Here is a 19632-nt window from a genome sequence, read left to right on the forward strand (position 1 = left end):
ACCACTCCTTTATTTATTTATTTTTTGTGAGGAAGATCAGCCCTGAGCTAACATCCGATGCCAATCCTCCTCCTCCTTTTTTTTTTTTTTTTTTTTGCTGAGGAAGACTGGCCCTGGGCTAACATCATGCCCATCTTCCTCCACTTTATATGGGACGCCTCCACAGCATGGCCTGACAAGCGGTGCGTCGGTGCGCGCCTGGGATCTGAACCCAGGCCGCCAGCAGCGGAGCGCGTGCATGTAACCACTATGCCACGGGGCCGGCCCCAGTGACCACCCCTTTAATCTCGCGGCTTCCGCCTCCGTACCCCTTATTTTCTCCTTGGTGTATATCTCTCCTTGCATTCCTCACCATCTAATGTAATTTACTCATCGTTTTGTTTCTCTGTCTCCCCATCGGGCTGTATAAGATACACAAGGGCAGGGAATGATACACAAGGGCAGGGAGTTTTGTCTGTGTGTTCTTGCTGGACCCCCAGTGTTTGAACAGTGCCTGGACATGGTTGGTGCTCAATAAATATTTTTAAGTGAATGCAAGAATGAGTGTTACATAGCACTTACTCACTACATTAGAGCAAATTTGTTCCTTCTTTAATTTTAACTATACTATTGGTATGTGAGTGCATTCTTAGGAGATATTCAAATATTACAGGAAACACAAAAGTCCCCCTTGACCTGGAGGGCGGATATTTTACAATTGTTGTAAACAATTGTATTTGGCTCCACCCAGGAGCCAAATATTTCTTCTCTTTTGTAAGATTCCTTAGCTCTGTGGGTCTGGCAGAGGGGGCAAATTGGCACCTCCCATTGAAGAGACGGTATTAGTTTGCTGTTGCTGCTGTAACAGATTGCCACAAACTCAGGGGCTTAAAACAACACGAATTTGTTATTTTACAGTTCTGGGGGCCAGAAGTCTGAAATGGGCCTCACTGGGCTAAAATCAAGGTGTTGGCAGGGCTGATTCCTTCTAGAAGCTCTAGTGGAGAATCTGTTTCCTTGCCCTTTCTGGCTTCTAGAGGCCGCCTGCATTCCCTGGCGCATGGCTCCTGCCTCCACCTTCGAAGCCAGCCGCATAGCATCTTCCTCCTCTCTGACCTCTGCTCTCATCCTTATGTCGTCTCTCTTGACCTCTGATCCTCCTGCCTCCCTCTTACAAGGACCCTTGTGATGACATCAGGCCTCCAGGATGATCCGGAATAATCTCCCCATCTCAAGATTCTTAACTTGATCACATCTGCAGTGTCCCTCTTGCCGTGCAAGGGAGCATATTCCCATGCTCTGGGGATTAGGACAAGGACATCTTTGGGGCCACTATTCAGCCCACCCCAGAGGCTGAGTGTGGACTTCTTGGCAAAAATTGCGTACACTTGTGCTTCCTTCAGCCCCTCCAGGACACCGTCCAGTATGGTTAAAAGCATAAACCGGCTGAAGTCGAACCCTGGCTCTGACATTGACTAGGTGTGCAAAGCATTTCTCTGCACCTCAGTTTCTTCTGTGAAGATGAAATGAAGTGATACATGCAAAATCCTGAGGACACGCCTAGCACATAGTACATGCTCAGAAAAATGCTGCAAGGTGTAAGTGTTGTTTCCGGAAAGGTCTGAAGCAATGCAGGAGATAAGTTCAAGCAGCTACTTAAACTGAGCACCCACTTGGTCCTGAATCAGTGTTTCAGCACAGGGTGGGAGAGAATAGCAATGAATAATAAATGGAACTTGTTCCTAAAGGGCGAGCGTGCGCATCTGTGAGATAAAATATGAAGCGATGACAAAGAGCAGAGATTTGGGATCAAATAGGCAGCTTTGAAAGTCAGCTCTACGCTGCGTGACCTTTTTTTTTTTTTTGCTGAGCTAACATCCATACCGATCTTCCTCCACTTTATGTGGGACGCGGCCACAGCGTGGCCTGACAAGTGGTGCGTTGGTGCGCGCCTGGGATCCAGCCCAGGCCGCCAGCAGCGGAGCGCGCGCACTTAACCGCTACGCCATGGAGCCGGCCCCTACCCTGTGGGATCTTGAGTGAGTTACTTCATCTCTCTGAAGTTTCGGATTCTTCCGCTGTGAAATGAGGCTCACCCAGCACTTACCCCCTAGAATTGTGGCAAAGATGAAATCCAGCCGAGCATATAGAGGAAGCACTGGGCGTGGGAGCAGGAATGACTGTGGTTCTTGTTAAGAAGCACAAAGTGGGGCCGGCCCGGTGGCGCAGCAGTTAAGTGCGCGCGCTTCGATGTGGCGGCCCGGGGTTCACCGGTTCGTATCCTGAGCGCGCACCGACCGCTTGTCAAGCCATGCTGTGGCGGCCTCCCATATAAACTAGAGGATGATGGGCATGGATGTTAGCCCAGGGCCAGTCTTCCTCAGCAAAAAAAAAGAGGAGGATTGGCAGATGTTAGCTCAGGGCTGATCTTCCTCACAAAAAAAAAAAAAAAGAACAAGCACAAAGTGAGTGCAAGGAGAGAGAGAAAGAGAACTCAGCGTACCTGGAGGGGAGGTACCACAACTAGTCATTCCCCATCCAGACCTGGAGGGGAGGTACCACAACTAGTCATTCCCCATCCAGAGTAGACTGTCCTTCCGCCAGGGAGCCCCTTCTTGGTTTCTGTGTCTGGCCGACTCTTTTTCTCTGTGGAGACTCAGTACTAGTGGCCTCTCCTCCAGGCAGCCTTCCCTGATGACTTCCTGGTGGGCAGAAAGGCTGAGGGGGTGAGGGTCCCCTTGGAGGCACTCAGCTTCATGGAGCAGGAACTGAGAATGGTCTAAATAATCGGTAACCATGAAGGGGCGATGACGGGGGACCCTAACCCCGGGGTTCCTGAAAGACACGTGGCCTGGGGACCTTAATCCTGGTTCCCCTAGGATCTGGGGCAGTGGTTCTCCAAGTGTGAGCTGGGGACCCTTTCAGTACTATTTCTATAATAATATTAAGATTTTTTTGCACCTTCCACTGTCATTCTCCCACAAGGACTCAGTGGAGTTTTCCAGAGGTTACACGTGTGATGTTGTCATTGCTCTGCTGGCTAACAGAATGTGTGTGTAGGTATTCTTGTGTGTGTGTTTTAATAAAGGCTTTATTGAGATATAATTCACACTCACCCATACATTTTGCCCATTTAAAGTGTGCAATCCAATGGTTATTAGTATGTCCACAGAGTTGTGCAACTATCACCACAATCAATTTTTGAAAATTTTCATCACCCCAAAAAGAAATCCCACACCCATTGATAGTTATTCCCTGTTCCCCCACCCCTAGCCCTCGCAGCAGCTAATCTACTTTTGTCTCTATAGATTTGCTTATTCTGGACATTTCATAAAAAATGGAATTATTCAATATGTGGTCTTTTGTGACCGACCTCTTTCACTTAGCATAGTGTTTTCAAGGTTCATCTACATTGTAGCATGTATCAACACTTCATTCGTTTTTATTGCCAAGTAATATTCCATTGTATGGACATACCACATTATATTTATCCATTCATCAGTTGAGGGACTTGGGTTGTTTCCACTCTTGGCTATTAGAAATAATGCTGCTTAAGATCATTCATGTACAAGTTTTTGTGTGGATGTATGTTTTCACTTCTCTTGAGTATATATTTATGAGTGGAATTGCTGGGTCATATGGTAACTCTATATTTAACTTTTTGAGGAACAGCCAGACTATTTTCCAAAGTGGCTGCACCATTTTACATTCCTGCTAGCAGTGTATGAGGGTTCTGATTTCTCCACATCTTCACCAATAATTATTATCTATCTTTTAGATTATAGCCGTCTTAGTGGGTGTGAAGTGGTATCTCCCTGTGGCTTTGATTTGCATCTCCCTGATGGCTAATGATGTTGAGTATTCTTGTGTTTTAAACATTTCTTGGTTTTAATTTCTAATATAGTAAATATTGACAGAACTCACATACATAAAAGCTCATTGGAGTCCTCAATAATCTTTAAGAGTGTAAAGATAGCCTAATACCAAAATGTTTAAGCACCATGGGAATGGGTTTGGCACAGGATTTACAAATCATTCGGTTCCTGACAGTGGTGTATCAGTCAGATATTGCCTCAGTAATTCAGGTTAATGATCTACTCACAAACTCAGTGGCTTCAGCAAACACTTAGCCTCATGATCACTGGACTGAGATCAGCTGTAGTGTGACTATCTGGAGTGGACTTCACTGGGTACCTCTGCGTCAGGCCCCATGTTGGCTGGGCTTGGATCCAGGCTGTGGGTTGGTTTCAGGTGTGTTCTGTATGTGTTCATGCTGGGGCCCAGGCTGAAGGGGAGATGTTAAAATGTATTTGGGTATCTCTCTATCTGTAACACTTATAGATATAGTTTGTATGTGGATAGAAAAAAAAGTCTGAAAAGATACGCCACAAATTCTATGCAGTAATTACCTGTAGGAGTTGGGATCAGAACACATTCATTTCTTGCTTTACGTAATTAACAAATAAAGGGATGGGAACATGGGTAACTTGTGATTTATTTTTGTGTATTCCTTTCCCTCCCTCTATATAAAGAGGAAGAAATATAAAAACATCTGGCACTGTTTAGACTAGAAATAGTGGAGCCTGCCCTACATATGGCCTGTTTATAAGTAGGATAGCCAAATAAATCCCTTATTGTTTACACCATTTGCTTTGGGCTATTCTTGTTCTTTGCACCCTAATTGATTTTCTTTATAACTACTGAAACGGGCAGGTGCTATGATCATTTTCTACAGGAGGAGACTGGTGTTGAGAGATGGAAAGTCACTGTCTAGGGACGCCAACTAGTTAGCCCGGAATCATCTGCAGCTGGGAAAGGGTGGGAAACAACAGAATGGCAGAGCCTCCTAGATACACACTTCCCTCCCCTTGGGCTCTGAGTTTGAGAAAGGGTGGAGCTGGAGCTTGAGGTCACCAGCGAGGAGTGCTGACACTCAGGGCTGCTGATTTCCAGCCTGAGGCTCTGGGCCAGGTGGTCTGGGGTAGAATTCCCTATGTGGGCAGGCTGTCCCTCTCCTTTCCCCAGGCCAGAGTCTAAGCAGTCGGTGTTCTTCTGCCGCCACATTGGGGCCAGATTGTGGTGTCCAGCTCAGCCCCAGGCTCTGCGCGGGGACTGGGGTGGCAGTGAAGGGATACTTGGTCTGGATTTGGACCCCTCCCAATGACGTGTGTCTAGAGGCCACCTCTGTCCCATTTAACAGAGGAGGAAGCCATCACGGAGAGGGGCATGGACTTGCCCAAGGTCATTGAGGTAAATTTTTAGGAGCTGGAATTGGAGCCTTTATCTCCTGCTTTCAAGTCCTTGGTTTTTTACACTTAGTTGACTTTAAATTTTTATTTTTAAATTTTTTAAAAAATTTTTTGTTTATTGCAGTAACATTGGTTTATAACATTGTATAAATTTCAGGTATACGTCATTATACTTCTATTTCTACATAGATTACATCATGTTCACCACCCTAAATTTTTATTTATTTTTATTTTTTATTTTTTCCCCCCAAAGCCCCAGCAGATAGCTGCATGTCATAGCTGCACATCCTTCCAGTTGCTCTATGTGGGATGCGGCTTCAGCATGGCCGGAGAAGCAGTGCATCGGTGCACGCCCGGGATCCGAACCCGGCCCGCCAGTAGCGTAGCGCGCACCTAACCGCCAAGCCACAGGGCCGGCCCTCACTCAGTTGACTTTAAAGATGGAGGGCAGGTAGCTGCCTGTTCTTTCTCTCCTCTCTTGAAGGGCTGTGGGTGAAGCATGGGAGGAAAGAGCAGAGAGAGAGAAGCAATAATAATAGTGCTTATATAGTGCTTACTGAGTGCCAGGCACTGCTTTATATTACCTTCTGTATATTAACTAGTTTAACCCTAATGAGGTAGTAGTTATTATTATCCTCATCCCCATTTGACAGATGATAAAACTGAGGCATGAAAGACTATGTCATTTAACCAGTGCTGCAGAACTAGTAAGTGATTCAGCCAGGATGTGAGCCCAAGATGTCTAATTTCAAATTCCATGAGTCATACGCAGTTCTCAGGAGATGCCAGTAATTTGGCAATACGTTATGTCCTGACCTGACAGAATTCTGCTTGTCTCCCTTGTTAAACCAGAGATCTGAAACCTCTGCTGTCACTACCATACCACTTCTAGCAATGCTTGCTGCTGCTGTCACTCATTGAACTCCGACTGTGATAGCTGCTTTATGTATATATAGTCTTTCTACTTTTTATAAACACCTAAAAAGAAGGCATTTATCCCCACTTTAAGATGACCAGACTGAGGATCAAAGATGTAAAGTAATTTGCCCAGATCAAACATTTAGCTACGAAAGGGGCTTCTTTTTATTTATTTATTTATTTTTTTGTGAGGAAGATCAGCCCTGAGCTAACATCCATGCTAATCCTCCTCTTTTTGCTGAGGAAGACCAGCTCTGAGCTAACATCCATTGCCAATCCTCCTCCTTTTTTTCCCCTCAAAGCCCCAGTAGATAGTTGTGTGTCATAGATGCACATCCTTCTAGTTGCTGTATGCGGGACGCGGCCTCAGCATGGCCAGAGAAGCGGTGCGTCGGTGCGCGCCCGGGATCTGAACCCGGACTGCCAGTAGCGGAGCACGCGCACTTAACCGCTAAGCCACTGGGCTGGCCCACGACAGGGGCTTCTTTTCTGGCTAGATGGACTCTGGATGCAAATGAGATTTCAAATCAAGGAAAGGTAGATGTCATAGTAGCAAAACTTAAGCTGATTGATGACATCAAGTGCTGCCAGGCGTGTGTAGAAGGTAACATGCTCGTAAATGATGTGGGTGGCAGTATAAATTGATACACTTTTTGGAAAGAAATCTGATGGTCGTTAAATGCAATTTAAAAACACATATACTCTATGACTTAGGCATTCTGTGTATATAAATCAATCCCACAAGATGATTTGAGTATATAAAGACATAGGCCCAAAGATGTTCACTGCATTCATTTTGTAATAGGAAAAGCACTGGAAACAGCCTAAGTGCCTCTCAGTATAGGACTGGCTAAGTAATTGTACTTCCAAAAAAAGAGAATACTGTGCAGCTGTTAAAAAGAACAAGCTAGAGTTGAACTTGCTGATCTAGAAAGAGGCCAAAAATCAACATTGAGATAAATTTCTTAGCATGACCCTATATTTGATAAAAAGTAATGTGTACGTGTGGTTTTCTCTCGATATATACATCTACAGAAATTGTTTATGGAAACCAAGTCTGCAGAAATAAGCGACAAAGAGCTAACAGGTATTATTTCTCAGAGTTGGGATGGGCAGACTCATTTCTTGTTTGCGTAAATCCCAATAAGTGATGGAATGGTGGTGATTTATACTTTCTTGTTTGTGTTTCTGTTTTCGATATTAAACAGTGCAGAAACTCTCTGACATGCATATCCCACAGATCACAAACTGGGAGCCTGTGGTAGAATCCAGCCTGCAGATGTATTTAACTTGGCCCACCTTGTAATTTTTTTCTAATTGAGTAATAGCTGATAACTCTTATATTACACAGGGAGATAAGCAGGAGATCTGGAGACACTGGGCCTGCATTCATGGCCCAGTGACCTGGAGCTGAGTGGCGGGCAGGTACCCTCCAGGTGATCAGAAATGGCAGCACTCCCATTGTCTTCTCCATCCCAAGACTCAACATCAGTTGCTATTTATCACTATACCTGTATCATAATTATTTTTCTTTTAAAGATTGACATATAATTTACTTGCCATAAAATTACTCACCGTTTTAAAGCGTGCAGTTCATTGGTTTTTAGAATGTTCACAGAACTGGGCAACCATCACCACTATATGATTCCAGAACATTTATACCACCCCTAAAAGAAACCCCAGATCCATTAGCGGTCACTTCCCATTGCCTCCTCTCCCAGCCCCTGGAACCACTTGTCTACTTTCTGTCTCTACTGATTTGCCTCTTCTGGACATTTCATATAAATGGAATCATTTGTGTTTGGCTTCTTTCGCTTAGCATAATTTGTTCAACGTTCATCCACGTGGTGGTATGTATCAATACTTCATTACTTTTAATGGCTGAATAATATTCCATTTGTGTGGATATAGTACATTTTATTTATCCATTATCAGTTGATGGACATTTGATTTCTTCCACCTTTTGGCTAATGTGAATCATGTAAATGCTGATTTTGTGTAGAAATTTTTGTAGGAACAAGTGTTTTCAGTTCTCTTTGGTATATACCTAGGAGTGGAATTGCTGGGTCATGTGCTAACTCTATGTTTAAGTTTTTGAGTAACCACCAAACTTTCCAAAGTGGTTGCACCATTTTACCTTCCAAGCAGCGACATATGATGGTTCCACTTTCTCTACATCCTTACCAACACTCATTATTCTTTGTTTTTTGGTTATAGCCATCCTAGTGGGTGGGAAGTGGTATCTCACTGTGGTTTTGATTTGCGTTTCCCTGATGGCTAGTGATGTTGAGCACCTTTACATGTGCTTATTGTCCATTTCTCTATTGGGGAAATGTCTAATCAAATCCTTTGCTGGTTTTGAATTGGGTTATCTTTTTGTTGTTGATCTGTGAGTGCTCTTTATGTATTCTGGATATTAGACCCTTAACAAATATGTGATTTGCAAATATTTTTTTCCCATTCTGAGGGTTGTCTTTTCACTTTCTTGATTGTGTCCTTTGAAGCACAAAAAGTTTTTAACTTTGGTGAACTCCAATTATCTATTTCTTTTTGGTTGCTTATGATTTAGGTGTCATATCAGAGAAACTTTTGCCTAATCCAGGCTCATGAAGATTGTGCCTACATTTTCTATTAAGTTTAATAGTTTGGCTCTTATGTTTAGGTCTGTAATCCATTTGAGTTAATATTTATATGGTGTGAGGTAGGGGTCTATCATCTTTCTTTTGCATATGGATATCCAGTTGTCTCAGCACTATTTATTGAAAAGATTATTCTTTCTCCGTTGAGTTGTCTTGGCACCCTTGTCAAAAATAAATCGACCATAGATGTGTGGGTTTATTTCTGGACTCTTAATTCTATTCCATTTATCTATGTCTATTCTTATGCCAGCATTACACAGTCTTAATTATTATAATTTTGTAGTAAAATGGAATCAGAAGTGTAAGTTCCCCAATGTTGTTCCTTTTCAAGATTGTTTTAGCTATTTTGGATCCCTTGCATTTCCATATGAATTTTTGGATCAGCTTGTCAATTTCTGCAAAAAAGGAAGCTGGGATTTTGATAGGGATTGCGTTGGTAAATTTGAGTGGTATTGCCAAATTAACAGTATTAAGAGTTCTGATCCATGAATGTGGTCTATCTGTCCATTTATTTAATTTCCTTCCATGATGTTTTGTAGTTTTTAGTGTAAAAATCTTGTACTTCTTTTGTTAAATTTATTCCTTTGTATTCCTGTCTTTTTGACACTATTGTAAGTGGAATTGTTTTCTTAATTTCCTTTTCGGATTGTTCATTGCAAGTGGATAGAAATAAACTGATTTTTGTATATTGATCTTGTATCCTACAACTTTGTTGAACTCATTTAGTAGTTCTAATAGATTTTTGTATATTTCTTAAGATTTTCTATATACAAGATCATATTATCTGCAAATAGAGATAGTTTTACTTCCTTTCATTCTGGATACCTTTTATTTATCTTTATTGCCTAATTTCCCTGGGTAGAACCTCCAATGAAATGTTGGATAGAAGTGGTGAGAGAGAATGTCATTATTTTGGTCCCTGTCCTGATCTTAGTGAGATAGATTTTAATCTTTTACCATTAAGTATGATATTACTGTGGATTTTTGTGGGATTTTGTCAAATGCTTTTTCTGCATCTATTGAGATGTTCATGTGGTTTGGTCCTTTATTGTTTTAATATGGTGTATTACATTGATTGATTTTTATATGTTGAACCAAACTTGTGTTCTTGGTTTATTTATCTATTTTAGAATTATTCTTTCTTTCTTTCTTTCTTTGGTGAGGAAGATTGTCCCTGAGCTAACATCTGTGCCAATCTTCCTCTATTTTGTATGTGGGACATCACCACAGCATTACTTGATGAGCTGTGCATAGGTCTGCACCTGGGATCCGAACCCGCGAACCCTGGGCTGCCAAAGCGGAGCACGCGAACTTAAACCACTACGCCACTGGGCAGCCCCCTGTGTTCTTGGTTTAAATCCCACTTGGTCATGGTGTATAATCTATTTTTTGTTTGTGGCTTTGGTTTGCTAGTACTTCATTGAGGATTTTTCTGTCTATATTAAAAAGGGTTATTGGTCTGTGGTTTTCTTTTCTCATGATATATTGTTCAGGTTTGGGGATCAGGGTAACACTGGCTTCATTGAGTTGGGAAGTGTTCCCTTCTCTTCAATTTTTGGGAAAAGTTTGCGAAGGATTGGTGTTAATTCTTTAAACAGTTGGTAGAATTCACCAGTGAAGCCATTTGGACCTGAGCTTTTGTTTGTAGGAAGTTTTTTTTTTTTTTGGTGAGGAAGATCAGCCCTGAGCTAACATCTGCTAATCCTCCTCTTTTTTGCTGAGGAAGACTGGCCCTGGGCTAACATCTGTGCCCATCTTCCTCCACTTTATATGGGACGCCGCCACAGCATAGCTTGACAAGCGGGGCATTGGTGCGCGCCAGGGATCCGAACCGGAGAACCCTGGGCCGCCGCAATGGAGCACACACACTTAACCGCCTGCACCACCGGGCCGGCCCCCTGTAGGAAGTTTTTTGAATACTAATTCAATTTCTTTACTTGTCATAGCTCTATTCAGTTTTTCTATTTCTTCTTGAGTCATTTTTGGTAGTTTGTGTCTATCTAGGAATTTTTGCATTTTATCTAGGTTTTCTAATTTATTGGCACAAGAATTTTCATATTCTCTTATAATCCTTTTTATTTCTGTGAGATCAGTAGTAATATCCCCCTTTTCATTCCTGATTTTAGTAATTTGAGTCTTCCCTCTTTTTTTCTTGGACAGTCTAGCTAAAGGTTTGTCAATTTTCTTGATATTTCAAAGAACCAACTTCAGTTTTATTGATTTTCTCTATTGTTTCTCTATTATATATTTCATTTATTTCTGCTTTAATCTCTATTACTTCCTTCCTTTTGCTTTGGGTTTAGTTTGCTCTTCTTTTTCCAATGTCTTAGATGGAGGGTTAGGTTATTGACTTGAGATTTTAAAAAAATGTAGTCATTTACAGGCATAAATTTCCTTCTGGGCACTGCTTTCACTGGATCCCATAAGTTTTGATGTGTTGTATTTTCATTTTCATTCATCTCAAAGTATTTCCTAATTTCCCTGTGATTTCTTCTTTAATTCATTGTTGACTTAAGAGTCTGTTGTTTAATTTCCACATATTTGTGAATTTTCCAAATTTCCTTCTGTCATTGATTTTTAATTTAATTCTATTGTTGCTGGAGAACATACTTTGTATGTATGATTTAAATCCTTGTAAGTTTATTGAGGATTGTTTTGTGGCCTAGCATGTGACTCTATCCTGGAGATTGTTTCATGCATGTTTGAGAAGAATATGTACTCTGCTGTTGTTGGATGGAGTGTTAAGTACGTGTCTATTATGTCTGGTTGGTTTATAGTGTTGTTCAAATCTTCTATTTTCTTGTTGATCTTCTGTCTAGCTGTTCTGTCAACTATTGAAAGTAGGGTGCTGAAGTCTCCAACTATTATTGTTGAATTATTTATTTTTTCCTTCAATTTTGTCAATTTTTGCTTTATGTATTTAGGAGTTCTATTGTTAGGTCATATATGTTTATAATTGTTATATCTTCTTGATGGATTGATTCTCTTTTTATTATAAAATGTCTCTAGTAACAATTTTTGTCCTAAAGCGTATTTTGTCTGATATTAGTACAGCCACTCCAGCTGTATTTTAGTTACTGTTTGCATTGTATATCTTTCCATCATTTTACTTTCAACCTGTATGTGTTTTGAATCTAGTGTATCTCTTTGTGACAGCATGTAGTTGGATCACGTTTTTAAAAAATTCATTCTGCATATCTCTGCCTTTTAATTAGAGTATCTAATCTATTTGCATTTATTGTAATTACTAAAGGTAGGCTTTATATCTGCCATTTCGCTGTTTGTTTTCTATATATCTTCTATCTTTTTTGTTCCTCTATTCTTCCATTACTGCTCTGTTTTGTGTTAAATATATTTTTTCTAGTATACTATTTTAATTTCCATGTTTCTTTTAATATATATTTTTGAATATTTTAATAACATTTGCTTCATGCCATGCTTTCTTGTTTCTTTGCATATCTCATAATATTTTTTGTTGGAAACTGGACATTTTAACTGTTATAATGGGCAACTCTGGAAATCATGTATTCCCCTCTTCCCAAGGTTTGTTTTTGTTGCTGTTTGTGGTAGTAGTTATTTGTTTAGTGATTTTTCTGACTTTTATAAACTAGTTCTGTAAAGTCTTTGTTCTTTGTTGTGTGTGGATATTGAAATCTCTGCTCAGTTAGCTTATGGATTAGTTAATGATTGGATAGAGATTTCCTGAAATACCTGGAACCAATATGTCTCCCAGTTTTTGCTGAGGGGCTCTGTGTGTGTGTTGGGGCATGCTTTCAACGCTTAGTCAGGCTGTTTAAAACTCTGCCTTAGCCCTCACTTTCTGCTTGTGCAGGGCCTCAAGGTCAACACAAGGTGAGAGCTTAGGACTTTCTCAGGTCTTTCCTGAGCGTGCACACAACCTTGTACATGTTCATAGCTCTGTGCATGTGCATGGCTTTCTAGATTCTCAGACTGTGTCAGAGATTTTCAAAGGTCCTCTGGACATCTCTTTCTCCAGCTCTTCCTTTTAAGCTCTTCGGTCAGCATATTGTTTGCCTGTACTGTTATCTACCTCTTCAGGCAGCCACAGAATTAAACAATTGCCTGTAATTTCTTTTGGCAAATGCCACCCCCTGTGAGAAGGTTTTTTCACTGGGAAAACTCTAAGTCAGGTCAAATACAGACAGCCTTGCAAGTGAGGTCTTCCAGAGATGCACCAGACAGGTAGAATAATGACGAGTCTTTGTGAATGTGGCTGTGAAAGAGCTCCAGCCCCGTTGTGCTGCCTCTGGTGACTGCTGGTTTTCACCATGTATGAGAGGTGTTATTTTTCAAGGCTACTATGGAGCTGGAGAAAAGGAGATGGGACAAGGGTAAGTCAAAATGCCACAACTCTCACTGTTCTTAGTGAAATTCAGCCATTTTTCTTGAATAAATGTTCTTCACATTACTGCAAGCCTTTGATTAATTTCTAGAATTCTGAACAAGTTGATTCTAGACTATGTTTTTGCAAATTTTCTCATTAATATGGAGAAGGAAAAATTTTGGTGGTCCTTACTCCACCACTTATGCTGATGCCACTCCTATTATTTTTCTTATGACACAGCAATATTACTGTTCACCCTTGTCCTTATCTAATGTGATGAAAGTAGAGATGAGAATGTTGCATGCTTCCAGAAGAACATTGTGGTAGTCATCTGGACTGTTGGTAACTATTCAGTTTCTTTTCCTTCACACCGTGTTAGGCATAGCCATGTGACATACTTTGAGCAGAAATGTGAGCAGAAGTGACCATGTGTAATTTGTTCCTTCCCTTCCCCATTGCTGTAGTGATCATGGAAACACATTTTGAGATGACTGTCAATCAGACTGGGTCCTTTAGTGACTAGAATGAGTATAGCCTCCTGTTGATCCACATCGGACATGTATTGTGAATAATACATACACTTGTATTATGTTAAAGCACCAAGACTTGGGGGGTTATTTGTTATTGCAGCATAACTGAGCCTATCCCGAGTGGTGTAAATGGATAAGCGCATACTTATCCGCGGAAGTGAAGAGTTTTTCTACATGTTCTATGTGCCTGGTGAGTCTGTGTTGAAAGAATACAAAATAAGATATGACTATGAAATAAACCATGGTAAGAAATGATGACCAGCAAAATACTTAAAATTCCATACATTAAACAAGAGAGATATAGGACCTATATGAAATGAACTCTATAAAATCATTTCAGAAAACATAAAACAAAGTCTGCACAAATGGAAAGCCATGCCATGCTTTTGAATAAGGAACTTAATAACTTAATCATATAATTTCTCCAAAAATTTATAAATTCAACATAGTACCAATTAAAATTCCCAAAGGATGTTTTAATCAAGTAAAATAATCTTACAGCTTATATGGAAGAATAAATGGCTCACGAAAAGCAAGAAAATTATGAAAATAAAGAAAACAGAAGGGCAGTTAATCTTATCAGATATTTGAACACACCATAAAGCCTTTGTAATAAAGATAGTGTAGTACTGCCATGTGACCAGGCAGATATATCAGGGACATTAGAAGTAGAGTCCAGAGAAGGTGTCATTTTATTACACGTAAAGGTGGTATTTGAATTTGGTAGGAGGACCAGCAAATGGTTTATTTAAAAAATGGTGCTGGCATAACTGGAAGAAAATAAAGTATGATCCCTATATCACGCCATACAGAAAACAAATTTCAAACGGATAAAATACTTAAGGATAAAAAATCAACAAAAATCTTAGAAGAAAATTGAAGAGATTTTATGTACAATTTTGTGATGGGCGGGTCCCCTTAACTACAATAAGGAACCTCAAATCCATATAATAAAATATTCATATATTTGACAATGTAAGAATCATATGGCAGATGATGTATAAAAAAGGCGATGGGCAAAATTATAGCATGCAAGGCAGATGAAAGATGGTTATGCAAGTAAAAGAACAATAACCAAGTAGAAGATTGGGCAAAGGATATAAATAAGCAAATTATAGAATCAAAAATCTAAGAGGCCAGTAAACATATGAAAAGATGTTAGTATCCAGGGAAATGGAAGTTAAAGCAACAATGAGACATCATGGTATATCCATTCATTGGCAAAACCGAAAATGACTTATAAAGCTAATGCTGGTGGGAATGCTAGGGAAAGGATCCTCTCACATGTTGCTGGTGGCAATGTGATTTGTTACAGAAATTTTGGAAATCAATCTAGCATTATATATATATTGCTTATGAAGATTTGCCCAGAGCTAACATCCATGCCATCCTTCCTCTGTTTTTTAGTATGTGGGCCGTCAGCACAGCATGGCTGCTAACAGAGTGGTGTAGGTCCGCTCCCAGGAACTGAACCTGGGCCGCCAAAGTGGAGCACGCTGAACTGAACCACTAGGCCACTGGGGCTGCCCCTAGCATTATATATTGAAGTAAAAAATATGCATACCTTTCAATCCAGAGATATTCTTTGCGTCTACCCTATGGAAATAAAAGTATCAATACATAATGGTACACATGTGAGATTTTCATTATATCAGAGTTTGTAGAAGCAGAAAACTTAAAGCAATCATAATTCCCATTAGTGAGTGGTTGAATGAATTGTGATACATCATTTATGAAATACTAAGTAGATAGATAAAAGAATGAGTTAAATACAAGCCAAACTTGAGATATTACCATTGTGTAGAGTTGTGAGAATAACAACATCAAGAAATGGATGTATAATGTGACACTCTATTTGTAAAACAAAGATAGAATTCACGTGTGTGTGTGTGGGTGGGTGGTATAGCGACATCCAAGTACACATTGGTAGAAAAATCCTAGTATGAGATATAAAAAAGAGGACCTGGATTTATGCCAGAACTTCCTCTTATTTACGCTTGTGAAGGTTATCATAGGTCTTTGACGTGGAGGAGTTAGATATGATATTAGAAACTATAGTAGAGTCTTCATATTTAGTTACTTATACATAGGTACAGAAAACTCATGGGGCCGGCCTGGTGGCATAGTGGTTAAGTTCCATGTGCTCTGCTTTGGCGGCCCAGGGTTTGTGTGTTTGGATCCCGGGCACACACCTACACCACTCATCAAGCCATGCTGTAGCAGCATCCCACATCCAAAATAGAGGAGGATTGGCACAGATGTCAGCTCAGGGCCCCTCTTCCTCACTAAAATAAATAAATAAAACAAAACAAGAAATAAAATCTTATGACCCATACATCAAAAAATGTTACATGATAAAAAATGTAGTGAAATAAAAGGAATTGAAACTTTAACAGTTTTTTGTTTTTTTAACAAACTTTTTAATAGAAGCATAACATAAAGAAGAATGCATCATTAATAAATGCACAGCTTGATGAATTCTGTAAAATGAATATACCCATGTAACCAGTACCCAGTCAAGGAACAGAACGTTAACAGAGTCCCAGAAAGTTCCCCTCACGCCTCTTCCAACATGACCTTCTTCCCAGAGCTAAACACTGTCTTGACTTGTAATAACCTAGATTAGTTTTGCTGAGGTTTGAGCTTTACGTCAGTGAAATCATACAGTATGTACTCTTTTGTGGCTGGCTTCTTTTGCCCACATTATATATGGGATAGTCATCCAAGTTGCTGGATATAGCAGCAGTTCTTCCATTTTATTACTGTACCGTATACCACACAACTTACTGCTGGAGGAATTACGCACATTCTGTGTGACTCCATTGGGAGAAGACTCTTGTAAGCTTGTACCTAGTTTCCTTCAGACTTTGCCCCATGTACCTCTTCCCTTTGCTGATTTTGCCTTGTATCCTGGGATAATAAATCATAGCCACGAATATGACTAGATGCTTAGTCCTGTGAGTCCTCTTGGTGAATTTGCTGAACTTGGGGGTGGTGGTCTTGGGGACCTCTGATACAATTGGTGTCAGAAGTGGGATTTGCTAGACTCCTGACTCACTGAAATTCAGCAAAAGCATCATTTGAGAAAAGGAAATGAAGATGAAAGGGTGGGGTATGATGAACCTTTGGTGCCTGGGTGACCGTGGAGTCATCCATGGCATGAAACAGCATTGAGGTGCAGTCTGTTGTGAGAGGTAAAGTTATCGATGGAATATGAAAATAATAGGTCATCTCCAGGAGAGTTGGCTCACTGGATGCCCCCGTGGCTTTTGGCATGCTGGCTAAAGTGAAGGGGAAAATGCAGCCTGAGTGATGCTTCTAGTTTTTGTTTTCTCCTCCAGGAGGAGGAGAAGCGGCTACTAAATCCCCTCTCCCCCTTCTCCACTTGCATTGCAGCCAGGATTTGCCTTGAAAGCTGTAACATTAACCTCGTAAATGCTAAATTTACTGCTAGAAGCTTGAGTAAATTTTCAATGAGGAAAAAACAGGGAGATATTTTAATTGCTTTGTATCTTGTTCCTCTTGCATATAGATGTATGGTGCAAATTGATATAAAATGTTAAATGCTTTTAATAAATGCTAGAGGGCTCATCATAAAAGCTGCAAAGAAGAAGTGTTAGTGGGACAGGCTTCCCTGCGTTTGTTTTTTTTTTAATGTTTTTTTTTTAATTTATTTTTCCCCCAAAGCCCCAGTAGATAGTTGTGTGTCACAGCTGCACATCCTTCTAGTTGCCGTATGTGGGACGTGGCCTCAGCATGGCCGGAGAAGCGGTGCGTCGGTGCGCGCCCGGGATCCGAACCCCGGGCCGCCGGCAGCGGAGCGCGCGCACTTAACCGCTAAGCCACGGGGCCGGCCCTGGGCTTGCCTGCTTTTTGCCACTGGTGGATGGATTAGAATTAAATTATTTGATTATTGGAAAGAGAACAAGTCACCATAGTTGATCATTTTTTACTATGATTCTATGATTTTTGCCTCTTGGAGTCTCAGGAGACAACATGAAAAGAGGCAATCTCTAGATGGAGATACGCTTTTGTAGTTTTAAGAAGCAGTGTTCAGTTTGCTCACGAGCTCCTGTGAAATCATATGATCTGGCAACCTCTAGAGGCTGATGATTTTCTGGCCTGAGGTGCACATTTTGAGTGGATCTCATTTTGGACTCTGAGTTTGACCAGATAAAAAGGGCTTAGGAAAACCTTGCTTGTCATTTGGGCTTGGAACATGGCTGTCTGGCTCTGTGGTATCTTTGCTGCTGCTGAAGAAAATGTGCTGGCTTTATAAAAATCCTGAATTAACAGATCCTAATTGCCTGGTCCTGACTCTAAGTGAAAACCTGAAAGCAGGTGTACGTGCAATAAATAGAACTCAGGCTCTGGGAGTGTCCCAGATTTAGGACATCCCTCTGTGGGGGCCAAACCTGTGACAACATCGTGCATGCTGGCAGGACCATCTGGGTCACTTACAGATGCCCACAGGCAAGGGCTTGTTCAGGACTATCTAAAATCGAGCTCCTGATCAGCTCTGTATTTCTGATGCAGACTGATTGCATTCCTAACTCGTGGTTCCTGCCCCAAAGCTGCAAATTGGAGGAGAGCACATTATGAGGACTGTGACCCCTCCACCCACTCCTGACAGATCTGACTCTGGACCCCACTCTTGGGTGATGTCTCCTGTCTGTTGACTTGTGTTCAGCTTCCCGGATTATGTGCAGTTTGCAACAATGGACTGATAATCTGACTTTGCTTCCTTCACCTTTCTCCTGGTCCACACACCTTACGAAGCCAGTTTGATTATTAAATGCAGCGATCCCACAAAGGGATTGATCATTTCCAGACTACTCACTGGATAAATGATCAGGATTAAAGGGGTAGGAGATTATGTAAACCTGTTTTGAAATTTTTGAAAATTCAGGATTTCATCCCAATTTCTTTTTTTAAAATTGTTTTATTGAGGTCATATTGGCTTATAACATTGTGTAAATTTCAGGTGTACATTATTATATTTCAGTTTCTGTATAGACTGCGTCGTGTTCACCACCAACAGTCTGGTTTTTATCTGTCACCGGACTTGTCTGCCCCTTTACCCCTTTTGCGCTCCCTCCGCTCCCTTCCCCTCTGGGAACCACTAATCTGTTCTCCTTATCCATGTGTTTGTTTATCTTCCACATATGAGTGAAATCATATGGTGTTTGTCTTTATCTATCTGACTTATTTCCCTTAGCATAACACCCTCAAGGTCCATCTATGTTGTTGCAAACGGCACGATTCTGTCATTTTTTATAGCTGAGTAGTATTCCATTGTATATATATACCACATCTTCTTTATCCGTTCATTCATTGATGGGCACTTGGGTTGTTTCCATATCTTGGCTATTGTGAACAATGCTGCATTGAACATAGGGGTGCATAAATCTTTTTGATTTCATGTTCTTTGGATAAACACCCAGTAGTATATAATGTGTCTTTCTGGTTATAAAAAATGTTTTTTCTGTGAAAATGCTTTTGTTTCATACAACCTTTCCAGATGAAACATCTGAGTGAGAGTAGGGGATGGCTGAAAAAAAATGTAAAGTTGTGATTGCCGAGTGGGACACACTAATTTTGTAGCAATGGAGGGGGGAAAATCTCAGCATCTGGGGGAAGCATGGGAGAGAGGGAGGGGATTAATGATCTTTTGTTTTTCAAAACTGTTCCTGGAAGCTTTCCCCTCCGAAGGAAGAATGCCTCTGCTCGTTTTCCAAATTGCCGCATGTGCTTTGAATTCAAACTGACTGTTGATCCTAAGATCACACCTGATAGAACTGACCAGGAGACAGCAGGAGGTGGCCCTGGCTCCTGCGCAGTCCATGCAAAATCATCTTTAGATATTGTCCACACTCGTGAGGTGGATGAACTGGTGTCATGGAAAAGCAAACCGTTTGGAACTGCCTGCCTCAGGCGTTCCCTCTGAACGCAAGGACTGGACTGCACCATTT

This window comes from Ceratotherium simum, chromosome 33, assembly GCF_057802395.1.
Source record: "Ceratotherium simum simum isolate JZ-2026a chromosome 33, ASM5780239v1, whole genome shotgun sequence".
In the NCBI taxonomy this organism is placed as follows: Eukaryota; Metazoa; Chordata; class Mammalia; order Perissodactyla; family Rhinocerotidae; genus Ceratotherium; species Ceratotherium simum.